Genomic DNA, 16703 nt, shown 5'->3' on the forward strand with positions numbered 1-16703 from the left:
TTTTGTTAGAAAATTTATATTTTCATATGAAATTTATTCCTATAATTTGTATTGATTGAATCGAATTAATTATGACTAGATTCGAGCCGATCGGAGTCAAAAAATTGAGGAAAAGGCATACTACTTGACTGATTGAGCGTGGTTTGAGGTAAGTGACTTGTCTAACCTTGGGTGGGAAAAATTTCCCTTAGGATTGGTATTGATATGAAAATGTTGATGTGTTGAAAGTCGTGTACAAGAAGTGACGATTGTGTACACGTGCTAAATATGGAAGATTATGTCTTTAAATTGTGTAGAGCGCTGTTGCATATTAATTAAATTATTTTATTCTGTTATATTCATCATCATTAATATATTTTTGTATTTTAAAATTGTCGGACCTGTTCCTGCTAAGTGTGTTACCTGTTTAATTGAAACTCTATTTCTTTTATTCTATGCATTATTTGAAGAATATATTTCTTAAATTTAATATTATAAAAAATAAATTATTTTACATTTAAAATGTTAATATTTAGACAAGGTGTTAAATTTGTGAAATATTATTTTTGTTGAATATTTTGTGAGATTTTTGTACCCATTGTGATTGACCTGTGAGCTCTTTATTGTGAAAAAATATTATTGTTGTTGATTTATTTTGGTATGAGGCGTGAGCTCTTTATTGTGAAAAAATATTGTTGTTTTATTTTGGTAAGTTGAAATATTTGGGTACTCGGGGTGCAAATTGTGATATATTGTGATATTGATACGAATGCGGTGGTATAAGGTCCGGGTGTTGAAACGCATGCAGTGAGATAAGGGTGGCTTGATACGCGTGGCTAGTAGGGGAACTACTAGAAGTCATGCGGTGTGATAAGGGTGGCTAAAACGCAGGATGCTATTTCGTAAAAAATATTTTCTTTAAAATTTAATGCGAAGGCTCCCGCAGTGATATAAGAAAATTGAGATATTGTGAATTTATTTATAATTTGGGACTACGAGGCGGTACCCCGGGAGTGCCCTTGTTGATATTTCTTTTATGGACGCATTGTCTTTGGTTATTTTTGGTGTTTTCCTTAAAGTTGTAAATTTCTATTTTCCTTCCACGATTGTTAATTTTCCTTATTCTGTATAGTTAAATTGTGACATACTACTTACTTGATTTATCCCCATTGTCATTATTGTTATTATATTGTTAAACTTTTCTCCCTGTCTTTTATTATTCTTGTAGGGCTTGACCTGAACTCGTCACTACTCTACCGAAGTTAGGCTTGACACTTACTGGGTACCGTTGTGGTGTACTCATACTAGGCTTCTGTACATATTTTTGTGCAGATCCAGGTACATCTTATCAGACCAGGCATCAGTGAATTATCCGTACGAGGAGACTTCGAGATATATCTGCCAGCGTCCGCAGACTTCGAAGTCCCCTTCTATCTTATTATGTTGTCTTCCTTATTTCCTTTAGACCCTGATGTATATAGACTCTTAGAATAAATTCTTAGAAGTTTGTGACTTATTTCTACTGGGTTTTGGGAGTTGTACTTATGTGAATTTACAGATTTATTTATTTTTGATTTCTATTGTTATTTCGCATTGATAGGCTTACCTAATCTTAGAGACTAGGTGCAATCACGACATCCTACAGAGGGAATCTGAGGTCGTGACAGAATTTATTAAAGTTGGGGTGTTGTAATATTTTTCAAATTTAGACAAGCTACCTAATTTAGATTCTTCAATTGTTTGCTAGCCGTTGTATTATTTTAATATTTTCTTGCTCTTATTTTTTTTTTCAATCAAGAAAGCAGGTAAATACCAATTATTTCAAAAATAATGGATCAAGAAGAACAATAAGTGAATTAATTAAAATAATTTGAGCGATTCTGGGTCACCTGACGGACCGAGGGATAATTATTAAAGGTTTGCTGATGGTAGAGATAAATTTGGCCGGATAGTATAACGATAGGGGTAAATTTATTCGGATAATATAACTGAGGTTAAATATTGACAATATCCGAAAGTATAGGAGTATATTTGACTCTTTTCCCTATAAAATTTAAGTTAAATACTCCCTCCTTCACATATTACTTATTCACATTACTAAAAATATGTATCCCGAATTACTTGTCAATTTATAAAATCAAGATATTTTTTATTTTCCATTTTACCCTAAAAATTAAATCAGTTTTGATGGTGTCTGTTCATATGCTTTATGCTACTCCGTCAACGAGAACTTTTGGATAAAGTATCTGGATACACTTTATTAACTTGAGTTGATTAGTTTGAGGCCACATAAATAGTCTAATAGTAGATATTAAAAAGAGTTAAAAGGGTAAATTAGTAAAAATATTTTTCTTATTTATGCTTTCATAAGGGGCATGTAAAAGAAAAAATGGACAAAGTAATATGGGACGGATGTAGTATATTGTAATCTGAAGAAAATACTATTGATATTCCTTAATTTTCTTTTCCACATTATCAATTATTTAAGTTTTTAATGCGACTAGTCTTTGGGTATGTGTGTTGCAGGTATACACCGTTTTAATGAATAAAACCTTTTAAGAAAGTTACATAAATATTCTATTAAAATACTTTTGCCTGTTTGTTTTCTTATGAAAAAAGTTTTTACGAATTTTTCTATTATGTTGTATGTTGTATTTATTTTTTACCTTCACAAAACACATGTATATACGGTTTTCTATCCATCATAACCTACGATTCTTTTTACCTTTTTTTCCACGTATAAATGGCAAGTGTTTCAATATCACTTAGATATCTGCACAAATTTGTACACAATAAGTTATATCGCTAAATATATTTAGTTCTAAAATACTCTGAAAGAAACAGAAAACTACAGTTGGAACCGTCAATCGGTAGCATCTCATACAAAATTATGAAAGAACACAAATAGTACTTTATAAAAAGAAAAGTATTTTTTATATTAAATTGAAGTTCCGAAAATATATATACATTCCAAATGAGTATCACATAAGCATTTCAAGTATTAGTAAAGTATACATTTGTTTACCCGCAAAATGGTACAGTTGAATTTGTAACGTGATTTATAGACAAGCAAATCGATTTGATCCCAAAATAATAAATAAATAAATTAAATAAAATACAAGACTTAGCGTTAAAATCGAGGTAAGACAGCAAATAGTTTGGTTCCGGGAGCAAAGCTTCCGAAGGCAGTAATAAGAATATCAATACACAAGAAATAAAGTGCTATTGAGCTTTTAAATAATATTTAGCATAAGCTTGTCAGAAAATTTGTGTCCCTTACAATGGCCGTTGAAGTCACTATTTATAGTTTCACCTAGGGAACAAGGTCCTAGGATCAAGCCCCTCATAAATGATAATTATGGGGGTCATTAATGAATGTGTAACGGCAAGCTATGAATGCCAAAATTCTCTATAACAGATTCTTTATTTAATACTGTAGGATATTCTTCATTGAATGTTATCGGGTGGCAAATATTTGTTTGTCTTCATTAGCAATATTCCCCTCGGGGTCTTTCCGGTGCCAACCGAAGCTGCTGCCCCCGGTCTTGATTTCTACTTGCCTCATTTTCCGTCTGTTCTCGGTTTCACGAGTTGCTCTATTATTCGATTATTTAATACGACCCGATTTTACCATATACAGATAGTCCAACTGCTTTCCGGTGGTATATCTTTGTGCCATCGGGAAGTTAGTGAAGATACCTTTCTTGACAGAAAATTTTCTAATCCCCTCTGAAAAGTTTCTGACGCTTGATTAGACGTACGTTTCTCCGCATTTAATGCTCCGAGCACGCGTCACCCCACGATTTAGCGATATTTTTGCCAGTTCTCGAGGTAATCATGGCCCCGATTTTAGCCGCATATTCCTTTAATTTACTTATACGCCCCATTCTTCCTCTTTTACACTGTACAGTTTTTCAACACTCTCTCAACTCCTTTGCATTCAACTCTTTCTTGCTTTCACTCCTCTTTAATAATCTTCTTCAATGAATTCTTACTTCCTTCTTCTAACCATGGCCTCCTCCTCCAAAAACTCAAGTTCTTCAAATAACAAAGAAAGCACCGATGATGCTGCCCCTCCTACAGTGAGCACCATTATTCCTAGAAGGCTTAGTACAACCTAGGAGTTTGAAGAGAATTTTCCTTCTACCAACTCTCGTACATGGGTTGCTGGCGTGTACCCTTCTTTCATCCGTCCTTCTAGCATTCCTGCTGTAAAGGAGGATTGTGGTTGTCATGATCTGAACATCATCGCTTCTGATCTGGCGGAGTGAGTAACCTTCCCTAATAAGGGTTTTACGTACGTTTACACATACCCCTTCATTTTGGGCCCATTTGCATTGAGCGGGGGACTTGACCCCGTAATCTTGGAATCTACTTCCGATATCAAGTCTGCTTGGCACAAGTGAGCTCTTCTGTGTGGCAGACGGTAAATTATCTTCGGCGGCTATGCTAGGAGACGGGGGAAGAACTTTCCTTGGCTCACATAATGAACCTTTACTCCCCCAAGATTTTATGTGGGGGAGTAATAAACTTTGGCAAATATGGCCACTATGTTTTGCTCACCAGCATGGATGATGACAACGATCGTGGATGGATGGAGCGGTTCGTTGTAGTTTCCACCAGAGTTATCATCCCAGCCACAACTCCATCTTTCCCTAAGTCATGGACTCGTACCTGTAAGTTCAACGTCTGTCTTTTCTCTGATTAAATGTTATTTTATGTTGTTACTAATCATTCTCTTTTTATTATTTCAGCAACTCGGTGGACACCATTAAGAGTTGAAGACTTGGACAAGTGGGTCCTGAAGCTTTTGGATATTACCATGCTAGAGGCTCGCCGGTGGAAAGAACTGGCCCTCAAATACGAGTGGAAGGCCAAAAATCATGGTAAGTTGATTCTCGAAACTAATCTTGTTTTTACCTCGTGTATAAGAAAATTGATTAACTATTTTTTTTTTTGTTGAATTCAGGTCTTCCGCAGGGCTCTGTTACCGTCCCCGAGGAGGATGTTTTGCCTAATCCCGTAGAGGTTGTGAGGTTGCTGAAGGAGGCCTTTACTTACAAGCGCCATCAGATCCACTTTCGGTACAGGTTTTTCCTCTGGGAGTCCTCGGCCGGAGGGCAAGCAACCAAAAAGGCGGCGCTCCTCCTCGCCCGAGCCGAGTGTCATCTGCTATCCCGGACGATGGAACTTGCCAATTACCTGAAGTTGCTGGCTTCAACTAAAGATAAGAAAAAACTACACTCTCTTTCGGGGGGGGGGTGTATGATAAACAATGCCACGCACAACGTGACAACGGTATGATATTTGTTCCTTTTATTGTTTCTTCTTGTCATGTTATGACTGGATTGTTTATTTGAGTTTTTGCTTTACATGCTAATTTCCTTGCTTCCGAGGGCCTTCAGAAGTTGATCCTCGATAAAGAAAAACTCACATCTGAGCGGGATCAACTGTTGTCTGAGTGGGATCAAATCATTGCTTGCCTCCCGGCACTAGAAGCACAAGCTGTCGAAGTCGGTGTGTTGGAGGATCGGTTGCAGCAGAGCGAGAAGAAGGTGTTGACCCTTAGCCAAGAGTCCGCCCTGTTAAATTTTCAATTTCAAGAGGCCAAGGCTAAATGGTTTGAGGTCCAAAATGTTGTTATTGCTGCTGCCGAGCACGAGGCTGCCTCTACTGAGAGATTGAAAAATTTGGAGGCAGCCTTGAACTCCAGAGCTGAAGAGATTGCTGATGCTGAGGAGAAGCGTACCCAGATGGAAGAGAAGTATAAGAGGGTCATAGAGTACAATAAGGTTAATCTCTCCACTCTCCGTGACCTTGATCTCAGCCTTCAGGCCACAAGATCCGAGCGGAATAGCCTTTTGACTGAGGTTGATTAGCTTAAGTCAGAACTCCAGCGCCGAGCGGATTCCCTCACTATTGAAAAAATACATTTGATGTATAACATGAGGAGAAAAACCTTGGAGGAGGCCAAAGCAGGCGTCATTGATTTTGATGCCGAGATCGTCAAGGCTCGTGAGCTGGAGTCAACTGCCTCGGTTCGACCCGATGCAACTGACTCTTCTGGTTCCAGTTCCGAGTTCTCGGGAAGTGAGGAAGAACTTGAAGGGGATGATGATGAAGGCCAAGATCCCGAGGCGGCAGCAGATCTGCCTTTTTCTCCTAGGGGCGCAGACGCTTCTCTTTCCCAAGTTCTGGGACACAGTAGTTTAGTTTTTTCTCTTTCTTTTGCCTTTGTTTTTCTTTTCATACTTTTGTACTTGTGCTGCTTGGTACGTTTGTAATATAAAAGTGCTTTTTTGTTTAAGTATTGCACCAATTTATTTTTTTGCGTCTAGTTATGCAAGGTTTCAGGTGCATTTTTCCCCAATAGTATTTGGGTTCCGGGCATAAATCCTTCCGTAACCAACCCTTTACTGTGAGGGTTTCATAAGAGAGGGCCCTCTTATGTTTACAGTGCTTTTGAAAAGGACGTCTCTTGTTCATTCTGGCACTAGCATTTGAAGTACTTGATTAACTTTCAAATGATAAATTAATTCATCGTTTGGGCAAGAAACAAGATAAAAATAAAAGGACTTTACTTTATTCCTTTCATTTTCAAAAGTACATAAGCATTCGTTGTGCTGAAAAGAAATTGCCATTACTTGTGGCTAATTTGTACAACTTGTTTCTACGGGGCTGGACGGGCAGTCCTCGGTCCCGATGATACATCTTTGTTCTCGATTTTTTGTAGTCCCAGTTTATGTGGCAGTCAGGTTGTCATATTCTTATATCATTCCCCCTAGTGTTCGAATGCGAAGAATGTGAATTGGAATACTGGAAGTCTTGTTCCCTTGATGATTCCACTAGTGAATGGTTGGATAATCTTTGGTTTGATAGCAAGCTTCATTTACCGTTAGGAACTTGTGAAGGGGCACTCGTGAACGGTCGGGTAGCCTTTGGTCTGATAGCAAGCTTTGTTTCCCGTTAGGAATTTTTCTATCGAGCAATAGACTATCTAACCATTCTGTAGTGGTTCGTTGTTTCCATGCCTTGTCGTTTAAAGGTCTTATTTCTGCTGATGGTGTTTCCTTCGTAGTATGTTTTTCGTTGTTGCCTCATTAAAAACCTTGCTAGAAAAACCTCGTTGGGACAAAAACTAGACGAAGGGAAAAGGAGTGCAGCACATACTTTCAGTATAGGCAATGTTTATCAGCAATAGTATCTTTTGAGGTGTGCCACATTCCAGTTACTCGGCAATTTTACTCCGTCTTGATTTTCCAGTTCATATGATCCTTTCCTGGTGAAAGCTGAAACCCGGTAGGTGCCTTCCCACGTCGGACCCAGCTTCCCTGCGTTGAGCTATCGGGTGTTTTGAGTCACTTTCCTTAAAACCAAGTCTCCCACTTTGAAATAACAGAGATTGTTCTTCGATTATAATATCTTTCCATTTTTTGTTTTTGGGACGCCATCCTTATATGCTCCAAGTCCCTGCGTTCGTCAAGCAGCTCCAATCTAACCAACAATGCTTCGTTATTTACTTCTTCGTCCGCCCGGAAGTTTCTCATGGTGAGTTCTCCCATTTCCACCAGGATCAGGGCTTCTGCTCCATATACGAGAAAGAAAGGTGTCTCTCCCATGCTTGATTTGGCTGTTGTTCGGTATGCCCATAGCACCCTGGTAACTCTTCAGGCCATTTGCCTTTGGCTGCTTCCAATCTCTTTTTGAGATTTTGAATAATCACTTTATTTGTCGATTTCGCTTGGGCGTTTGTGCTCGGGTGGTATAGCGAAGATGTGATTCTTTTGATTTTCAAGTCTTCAAGGAATTTGGTAACCTTTACGCCTATAAATTTTGGCCCGTTGTCGCATGTTATTTCCTTTGATATTCCGAACCTGCAAATTATATTATCCCACAAAAAATCGACCACTTCGTGCTCGCCCATTTTCTGGCAAGGACCTGCTTCAACTCATTTAGATAAGTAATCAGTTAATATCAAAAGAAATCTTACCTTACCGGGAGCCGACGGACCGACTATGTCCGTCTGTATTTCATGAATGGCCAATGCAACTATACCAAATGCAGTAGTTCTATCGGTTGATGCACCAACGACGCATAGCATTGACACATGTCGCATTTCTGAACAAATGGCTTAGCGTCTTGTTCCATCCGGGCAAGTAGTATGCTGCCCTAATTAACTTTAACACTAACGAGTTCGCACCAGAATGATTCCCACAGATTCCATTGTCGACTTCTCTCATGACGTAATTAGCCTCTGAGGTGCCTAAACATCGAGCCAACGGGCCTTGGAAAGACTTTTTATACAACTGGCCTTCCCTGAAGCAGTAACGAGCTGCTTTGGTACAGAGTGCCTGGGATGCCTTGGGATCTTCGAAAAGTTGGCCATGCTCAAGATAATCGATGATCTCATTTCTCCAGTCCTAGACAAAATTGGTCGTGTTTACTTCATAATAACCGTTCACATCTAATACCGAATGCATAAGTTGCACGACCGTACCAGAGTGATCCTTTCATTTCCGTGGACGATCCCAGATTGGCCAGTGCGTGGGCTTCCACATTTTCTTCTCTCGGGATGTGGGTGATTGACCATTCCCTGAACCGTGCAAGTAGAGTCTGAACTTTCACTACATATTGTTGCATGCATTCCTCTTTGGTATCGAAGATCCCGTATACCTGATTTACTACCAGTTGGGAATCGCATTTGATTTCAACGACCTCGGAATCCAGTCCTCGGGCCAGTTCAATTCCTGCAATCAAAGCCTCATACTTGGCTACATTGTTAGTCAAGGGAACATTTCTTATGGACTGCCTCAGGGTTTATCCCGATGGCGTAATTAGTACTACCCCGATCTTGGACCCTTTCACGTTGGAAGCTCTATCCGTGAACAAGGTCCAGACTCCCGACGTCATTTTCGACACCATTACTGCTTCCTTGGTGGCCAAAGACAACAGTCCGAGACTGAAATCGACCACGAAGTCGGCCAAAACTTGCGATTTGACTCGCAGTCCTGGGTTTATACTCTATGTCAAATTCACTCATTTTGACTGCCCACTTGGCCAGTCGACCTGATAATTCAGGTTTGTGAAGGATATTCCGCAGGGGAAAGGTTATCACCACGGCTATTGGGTGGCATTGAAAATAAGGCCTAAGCTTTCGAACGGTGACTACCATAGCTAAAGCCAATTTTTCGAGGTGTGGGTAGTGAGTTTTGGCTCCCGTTAAAATTTTACTAACATAATAAATAAGAGATTGCGTACCTTCGTCTTCACGGACTAAAACAATACTTGCCGCTACCTCCAAGACTGCTAAGTAAATTAGTAATTGTTTGCCTTTCTCCGATTTAGATAGTAACAGAGGGCTCAATAAATACCTTTTCAAATATTTCAAGGCATGTTGGCATTCTAAAGTCCATTCGAAAGGGTTCTTCTTTTTCAGAAGTGAGAAGAAGTGATGACACTTTTTTGAAGACCGTGAAATGAACTTGCTTAAAGCGGCCAGTCTTCCAGTCAGCCTCTGAACCTCTTTCACATTTTATAGCTGGTCGGGAATGTCCTTGATTGCTTTGATTTTATCGGGATTGAATCCGATCCCCCTTTGTGACACCAAGAAACCCAAGAACTTACCAGAGCTGACTCTGAATGCACACTTTTTGGGGTTAAGCTTCATGTTATGCTTCCTTAAGATGTCAAAGGTTTCTTGGAGGTGCTTCAGGTGATCACCTGCATTCAGAGACATAACCAACATATCATCTATGTAAACTTCCATTATTTTCCCTATTTGCTTTTCGAATATTTTGTTCACAAGCCTCTGGTAAGTGGCTCCGGCATTCTTAAGCCCGAAAGGCATCACATTGTAGCAATATGTGCCAAAGTTCGTTATGAACGAAGTCTTTTCCTGATCCTCCAGGTTCATTTTGATTTGGTTGTACCCAGAATAGGCATCGAGTAAACTCATCAACTCGTGCCCGACCGTCGCATCAATTATTTGATCAATGTTTGGCAATGGGAACGAGTCTTTTCGGCACACCTTATTCAGATCCTTATAATGTATGCACATGCAAAATTTATTATTCTTTTTCGGAACTACTACTACGTTAGCTAACCAGTTGGGATACTTTACCTCCCGGATTGAACCGATATCAAGCAATCGAGTTACCTCTTCTTTGAAAAACCTATTTTTGACCTCGGCAATAAGGCATTTCTTCTGTCTTACCGGAGGGATGTTAGGATCCAGGCTTAACTTGTGCACGGCCATCTCCGGCGGAATACCTGTCATACCCACATGCGGCCACGCAAAACAGTCAACTTAAATTTGAGAAATTCTATAAATCCTGACCTGAGCTCGGGATTTAATCATGTCCCCAAGTGGAATTTCCTCTCTAAGAACTTTTCAAACAATGCGACTTGTTCGAGTTCTTCCGCTGTGGATTTGGTTGCGTCCATTTATTCTGGTACCTGGAAATATCTTGGTACCTGATAGGATTCTGACGACTCTCCCCCTTGTCGACTTCGTTCGTCTTAGGAGAAAGCGTCGGCTCCTGTAATTATTATGCTGCATGTTCTTTCCCTTTACTACTGGAAACCGAGATTGCGTTCATCTCTCTTGTCGTCGGTTGATCTCCTCTTATTTGTTTAATTCCCTCTGGAGGTCGTTATTTTTAAAAGGTGATGGTATGTTGATGGCACAACCTTCATCTTGTGTAGCCATGGCCTTCCAAGAATAATGTAATATCCCATGTCATCGTCTACTACTTCAAACAAGGTCATCTTCACGACCCCTTCGGCATTTGTGGGCAGTAGGATCTCTCCTCGGGTTGTCACACTTGCTAAGTTGAACCCGGCGAGGAGTTTTGTGGCCGGAATGATGCTTCTGGTTAGCTTGGCTTGCTCTAGCACACTCCGTTGGATAATATTGGCTGAATTTCCTCGGTCTACCAAAACATGTTTAATTTTAAAATCTAAAACATTAAGAGAAATTACCAGGGCATCTTTATGCGGTAGTAGGAGTCCATATGTGTCCTCCTCCGTAAAGGTGATATTGTCCTCGGCGACTTCCCGAAGTCTTTTGCTATGGGTCACTGATTCCTTTGTCTTTGTTTTTGCCAAAAAGGTTACACCATTAATCTCGTTCCCCCCAAAAATCATGTTACTTGTTAGACGAGGAATATTTTCTCCTGCTTTTGAGGGTTTCGCATTATCTCGGTTGCGACCATAGTTATTCTTAGCCCGGTCGCTTAAGAACTCTCTGAGATGGCCATTTTTCAGCAATGTCTCCACCTCCTCACGCAGATGTCGGCAGCCCCTAGTCCAGTGGCCGTTAGTCCCATGATAGTCACACCATAGATTAGGATCCCTCTGTCTGGGATCAGATATTATCGTCCTCGAGAACCGTGCTTCCTTAATGTTCCTCATCGCCGATACCAGTTCCACTACGCTGACATTGAAGTTATACTCGGACAATCTGGGGTAGGTGGAATCCCAGGAGCCCGATACCTGTTTGTCCTGCAATGATCTTTTACTTTGGCCACGATCAACTATCCTATCGGTGGCGAACCTGTACGCCGATCGAAAACCTTTGACGTGTCCTTCGTCCCTTTCGTCAGGCAAAAACCTACCTATAGAAGACCGTCGATCTACGTCAAAATCATCCTTCAACTTTTCCTTATTCTTCTCTCGGTCCCGACCCTTGGTTGATGCCGAGAAATTGAGCTAGTCATCCTCTATTCTTATCTTTGATTCGTAGCGGTTGTGGACATATGCTCATGTTATTTCTTGGAATTCAAGTAGAATTTATTTCAGTTTTCGGGAAGCGTCAGAGCTCCTCGGATTCAGCCCCTTATTAAATGCCTAAGCTGCACATTCATCTGGCGCGGTCGGTAGCATCATCCTTTCCTTCTGAAATTTGGTCATGAACTCTCGTAGCAATTCAGACCCTCCTTGTGCAATTCTGAATATGTCGGCCTTTTGGGCCTGGATCTTTCTGGCCCCGGCATGGGCCTTGATAAAAGAATCTGCGAGCATCTCGAAGGAATATATTGAGTGCTCGGGTAGAAGTGAATACCATTTTGGGGCCCCTTTATGAGGGTCTCCCCGAACTTCTTCAGTAAGACTGACTCAATCCCGTGCGGAGCTTAGTCGTTTCCTTTCACCACCGTTGTGTAGGTGGTGATGTGCTCATGAAGATCCAAAGTCTCATCATATTTCGGCACGTCTGGCATCTTGAACCACTTCAGTATTAACTCTGGTGTCACGCTCGGTTTGAACGACAACTGGGTGTACTTGTTTGAGTCTGGTCCTTTCAATACTGGCGGTGCACCCGGGATTTGATCTATTTGGGCATTTATTTCCCTCATAAATTACACAAGTTTGGTTTTAAAGGGATCATTCTCGTTATTGTTACCAGATCCGCTGTCGTTCCCCCCAGCCCCGTCGAAGCCGACCTCACCCCTTAGGGTGTTGTTATCAACCCTTTGTGCCGTTTGGTTTGCGGGAGTATCAGGAAGAATTGGACCTCTTACATTCGCATTGTTGGAAGCACCCGACAAAGCTTGCTTCAACTCTGTAATGACCTGATCTTGTCGTGATAGATGGCCCATAATAGCTTTTTGTTGTTCCCTCATAATTCTCACTATTCCACAACGTGATTGTTTTCAGCATCATCGGGAGGTTCCTCTCGAACGTGTCGTGGATATTGCCCTCCATGGACCGACGTGGCTACGTCATCCTCGTTGCGGATATCAATGATCAAATCTTCGTGTCGAGGGATATTTCCTTATGTCTCAACGTTTTGTGTAATGTTAACATCATTATCTGCCATTTTCTTACGATTTTCACTAAGAAATAAAGAATTAAACAAGTTAGTAATAGATGAAAGGATCAACTCAATTACGCAACTGTTTAAGCCCCACGGTGGGTGCCAAACTGTTTACCCGTAAAATAAATTAAAGGATAAATAAATTAAATAAAATGCAATACTTAGTATTGAAATCGAGGTAAGACAACAAATTGTAAAGACCCGGACGGTCGTTTTGAGAGTATTAGCCTCGAACCCCTATTTATTATTCCCTCTATTTTATTTTGTGGTTACGCGACTTGCCGGGAGGAATTGTGTTTGGTTTCAGAGTGAAATAGGACACATAGTCCCTAAATTGAGAATTTAAGTTCTAGGAACCGACCGTAGTTTGAATTGTGTGAAGACGGCCCCGGAATGGAGTTTTGACGATTCCAATAGCTCCATAGGGTGATTTTGGTCTTAGGAGCGTGTTCGAATATTGAATTGGAGGTCCGTAGGTTATTTTGATATCGGGGTCAGATTTTGATTCCAAAAGTTAAAGTAGGTCCGTAATGTCAATTATGACTTGTGTGCAAAATTTGAGGTCAATCAGACTTGATTTAATAGGTTTCGGTGTCGGATGTAGAAGTTTGAAGTTTTAAAGTTCATTAGGCTTGAATCGATGTGCAATGCGTATTTTTAGCATTGTTTGATGTGATCTAAAGGCTCGACTAAGTCGATATGATATTTTAGGACTTGTTGGTAAATTTGGTTGAGGTCTCGGGGGTCTCGGGTGGATTCCGGATGGTCAAGTGATCAAATTTGGACTTGTGAGAATGGCTGAAGGCACCAGTTCTGGTGTAATCGCACCTAGACCGCAGGTGCGAGCTCGCATAAGCGAGCATTTGGAGCGCAGATGTGGGGCTAGGGGAATTGGCCAGTGGTCGCAGAAGAGACGTGAAGGCCACAAAACTGGAGTCATTTTTGCGGAAGAGTGATCGCAGAAGTGGACAAGTTTGCGCAGATGCGCACCTGCAGAAGTGGTCTTTGAACAGCAGAAGCGGAATTTGGCGAGGAAGCTGGGATCGCAGAAGCGGCTGGGAGGCCCGCAGAAGCGAGTCTGCAGGAGCATATGAGGAGACCGCATGAGAGAGGGAAACCACAGAAGCGGATAAGTTGTCGTTTATGCGACGCCGCAGATGCGGCTAAGTTTCCTTAGAAGCGGAAGTGCTGGACAGAACACTTAAATACAAGGGTTCACAGTTTTGCTTCATTTTAAACAGTTTGAGCTCGGGTCTTGGCAATTTTTGAGAGCATTATCGAGGGATTTTTTTGAGGTAAGTCTCTTGTACTCATTTTTGATCAATAATCTTGTTTCCCCATTGATTTTTCCACCTAGATTGTGTGTGTTTAAGGTGGAATTTGGGAGTTTGAGGCAAGGGATTTGGAGAGATAAATTTGGGGATTTGAGTGGCGACTTGGTGTTAGATTTTGGTAATTTTGGTATGGACGAACTCGATATTGAACGGGTATTCGTATTTTGTGACTTTTACCCGATTCCGAAACGTGGGTCCGGGTCGACTTTTTGGGGTAATTTTTCGATTCTTTGCTAAAGTCGTAGATTTATGATTTACATTTGTTTCTTGTAGCTGTATTCATGATATGTAATTGCTTTTAGCTAGATTTGGGCCATTCAGAGTCGAAAAATCGAGGGAAAGGCATCCTTATCAATTGATTGAACGAGATTTGAGGTAAGTGACTTGTCTAACCTTGTTTGGGGGAAATCCTATTAGGATTTGGTACTATTGCAACAATTTGCAATATGTGCGCGCGAGAGTCTTAGAGATGCTTGGCACGTAGAGTTTTTTTCAGTTGCGCCAAGGTTCTATGACCGTGTCAGAGTATGCGGTCCGATTCAGTGATTTGGCTAGGCATACATCGGCCTTGGTTGCTACTGTTCGAGAGTGGTTCGTCGATTTATTGAGGGGCTCAACCCCAATATCAGATTGAGCATGGCCCGAGAGTTGGAGATGGATATTGCGTACCAGCAGGTAGTGGGGATTGCTAGGAGGTTAGAGGGTATGCTGACTTGGGATAGAGAGGAGAGAGAGGCCAAGAGGTATCGAGAGTCTGCACTTATAGTGGTACTCGTGTCCCAGCAGCAGCTCGTTAGGGTAGGGGTTATATGGGTCGCCATGTTTATTCAGCACTTCCAGGCGCCAGCGGTGCTCCAGCCACTCCTAGGCCCAAGATCCCTATTATGCACCGCCGGTGTCTAGCGTACCTCCTGTACGGTTTGCTTTCAGTGGTCAGTGATGTCGATCAGGCCCGAGCCAGTCGCATTAGCCACGTCCTCCGAGAGCTTATTTTAAGTGTGGTGACACTTGTCATATGGTGAGGGATTGCCCCAAATTTAGGAGGGGTACACCTCTACAGATTTCTCAAGCACTGCGTGCTATACCAGGTCCTCATGTTATGGCCACAGCACCAGCTACCACCCCACCTGCACAACCAGCTAAAGGTGGAGGTCGGACAGGTAGAGGTCGCCCTAGAAGGGGAGGCCAGGCCAGATATTAGGCCCTTCCTGCTAGGACAGAGGTAGTTGCATCAGATTCTGTTATCACAGGTATTGTTTCGGTATGTCATAGAGATGCATCAGTCTTATTTGATCTAGGATCCACCTATTCATATGTGCCATCTTATTTTGCTTCGTATTTGGGTGTATCCCGTGATTCTCTAAGTTCACCTGTCTATTGTAACGATCCGACTTGTCGTTTTAAGAATTTACGTTTCGGTAGCTTAAGGTCTCGAGCAGCTTTGAAATGTGTATTATGACTTGCGAGGGTGGTCAAGTTTGGTTTTCGGATGATTCAGGATTTAATTGAAAGAACAATTCTTGTTTTGGAAGCTTAAGTTGAAATAATTGACCAGATGGTGAATTATGTGTAAACGACCTCGAAATGGAGTTTTGATGATTCCAATAGCTCCGTATTGTGATTGTGGACTTAGGAGCGTATCCGGAAAATTTTTTGGAAGTCTGCAGTGAAATTTTGTTTGAAATGGCGAAAGTTGAATTTTTGGGAAGTTTGACCGGAGAGTTGACTTTTTGATATCAGAGTCAGAATCCAGTTCTGAAATTTTTCATAGATTCGTTATGTCATTTATGACTTGTGTGCAAAATTTGAGGTCAATCGGAATTGATTTGATAGGTTTCGGTATCGAATGTAGAGGTTGGAAATTCTTAAGTTCCTTAAGCTTGAATTGGGGTATGATTCGTAGTTTTAGCGTTGTTTTATGTGATTTGAGGTTTCAACTAAGTTCGTATGATATTTTAGGACTTGTTGGTGTATTGAGTTGAGGTCCCGAGGGCCTCGGGTGAGTTTTGGATAATTTGTTTACTGTTGCGTTTTTTGTTTTTACAGCAATGTGCGAAATTTTTGATGCGCAGAGCTGGTTTTAGAAACTTATATCACAAAATCTATAAGGAATATGGAAATTATCAAAACATAAAAGTTGTAGCGCTTTTGTTCTAGTTGCCAGAATGATAAACCATTCAGCATTAGGATATTTGTATAAAACTTTATGATCGGTTAACTGAAGCTGGTACTGCAGATTTTGGCTACAGCAGTGTGCATCGCCAGAAATTTCTGTTGCAGAGGGCTGATTTTGGGAGCTTATATCTCGCAATCTATAAAGAGTTAGGCGGTGAGCAAAACATGAAAGTTGTAGCCCTTTGTATCTTATTTGCAGAAATTTAAACCGTTTGGCAGTTGAAGTTGAGTAAAGCAAGTTATGATTGATATACTACAGGCTGTCGGGGAAGAGTTTTGGAAGAGTTTGATGTTTACAGCATAAGCATGTAATGATCCAAATGTCTCTTTTTAGTTCTAGAGATCGAAATTCAATTTCTAGACTTCCGAGATTTTGATAATGAATTATAGGAGTGATTTGG

The sequence above is a fragment of the Nicotiana tomentosiformis genome, chromosome 7, assembly GCF_000390325.3.
Source record: "Nicotiana tomentosiformis chromosome 7, ASM39032v3, whole genome shotgun sequence".
Lineage (NCBI taxonomy): Eukaryota > Viridiplantae > Streptophyta > Magnoliopsida > Solanales > Solanaceae > Nicotiana > Nicotiana tomentosiformis.